Genomic DNA, 1970 nt, shown 5'->3' with positions numbered 1-1970 from the left:
TTAGAGCTCTTCAAATTCACAACATGTAGCTTGAACACACCTACAAATCTGCAGGCCTTACGAATATAGTTTGTGCAAGAAATGATCACTTTGCAGGCTCCTATTTGAAGCAGCCATTCCAACATATGCATACATCAGTTGAGGCAACGAGATCAATTGCCTCAACTGGCCCAAAAGAAGCAAAATCAGTATTGTTATGGTAATTCACTATCTGGAGATAAAAGCGTCGGTAAAATAATGCAATCATAAGGCATGACCCTAACCAGCTTAGTTGCCCAAAGCCCACCAAAGGACAACTCTATTGACTCGTCAGGCGATGTGTCGTCCGTGTCGACGCGAAATGCGGAGTCAGTCGACCCTTCATGACCAAGAAGACTACTCAAGAGTCCACCCGACCACGAACTCGACTGTAACCTGGACCAGAAGTTCACTCGACTACCCAGTCGACAAACCACGAGGACAACTCAAAGACTGACACATCTCTGCCAAGAGGATAAGATCAAACTAAGCTCCCTCCGATATACACCAGCTCTCTCATCAAACACTGCAACACTGACTGGTCCCATCAAGACCACAGCTCTGACAGTCCCCATAGCTCATTAACCAACATGCTCTCTATAGCACCCTCACAAGCCACTTCCCGGATATTGCGGAGACATCCTCTACCTTGCTCGAATGACTTCCCCTCCAGTTGCCAGCCAACACCTGTAAAGTGAGGGATGACTCAGCTACCGACGTTTCTTTTGCCACGCCCATCTATCACTTCATAGATATTACAGAGATTTAATCCTCTCCCATACCAAAATGACTTCCCCTCTAGTCGCCTACTAACACTTGTAATGTGGAGAATGACTCAGCAGCTAGCATGCTCGCTCTACAACCGCCCTCTTGTGCCTGGTCAAAACGACGGGATAACACCTCGGGAGAATCCAATATAAAAAGGGCTTATTCACCCTCTTCGAGGGGGTTCTTTGGCTAAAAAAATAGTAAGAGAAAAATAAGAACTCTAAACTCCAAACACCCCTTTACAAAGACCTCAATGGTCTTAGGACTTTCCCTTAAACTCCGCTCAAGCTCACCAGCTAACTTGATCGTCAGAGGTACAACGGGGAACTAGTCCCCGCCCTCTTACGGGTTTGCTCTTCTTGTCTTTGTTACAAAACCAGATACCTCAATTCAACAATTATGAATAAAGTCGGAGGAGGAGTCAGCCTCATCTCGCACACCTTCTCCATCTTCATCATCAGCACGAGGACCCGAGTTGTACTCACCCGAGGATAGTTCCAATTAGCTGTGTGATATTCGACATCAACAATTTGGCGCCTATCATGAGGCCTACTTTCTTTTCTGAGAATACATGCCCAATTCTGAGCAAGGGCCTGATTCTGTTCATCCTTGAAGAACACTACCGAAATTGTACCATTCAAGCTAAACGAAGCCGGAAATCGCATCATCAAGCTAAGGAGGATTAGCCCTCGAGGGCCCCTACAGCTTTCTGGGGAGTATTTGCCAAGCGGGCCATCCACCAGATGATGGAACCGCTTCTAGAACCTCGAAAACCCTTTTGGAGAAGACGCATCACTATGGTGGTTGTTTGGCTTGAACATGAAGCGTAGGCTTGTTATCGTCTCCACAGACGAACTCCACCTTCTGGACAGCCACGAAGCATAGAGTTGGAACACAAAGCAGAATCCTACCTCCTACAAGGGTTATGATAAGATCCAGGGTCATTCAAGCTCCAATCAACCGACAAGATCACACGAGTAAGGAGCAGTGATCAAATCTATGGTAGGCTCCTCGGACCATCATCACCTTCATAGGAGAGCTCTTATATGCCGGGGATGAGATTAGGGGAAAAATTCGGGGACTCACCATCTGGCCTTCTCAGGAAGATTAACAGCCCTGGCCCCTAACAGATGCTCGAACCACCAAAGTCGAAGCAAGCACTAGTGATCGAAGCATGTGGCTCG

General features: G+C 47.1%; 1 protein-coding gene across 1 annotated transcript in view; it reads left to right on the top strand.

The window, feature by feature from the left end:
- The window catches only part of LOC109846732, a 5346-nt gene that overhangs the window by 898 nt on the left and 2478 nt on the right, over positions 1 to 1970 (top strand). The gene's annotated exons all lie outside the window — the stretch shown is intronic.

Source organism: Asparagus officinalis, chromosome 7 (genome assembly GCF_001876935.1).
Source record: "Asparagus officinalis chromosome 7, Aspof.V1, whole genome shotgun sequence".
Classification (NCBI taxonomy): Eukaryota; Viridiplantae; Streptophyta; class Magnoliopsida; order Asparagales; family Asparagaceae; genus Asparagus; species Asparagus officinalis.
Note: the sequence above shows the minus strand (reverse complement) of the source record. Positions and strands in the feature narration are given on the sequence as shown.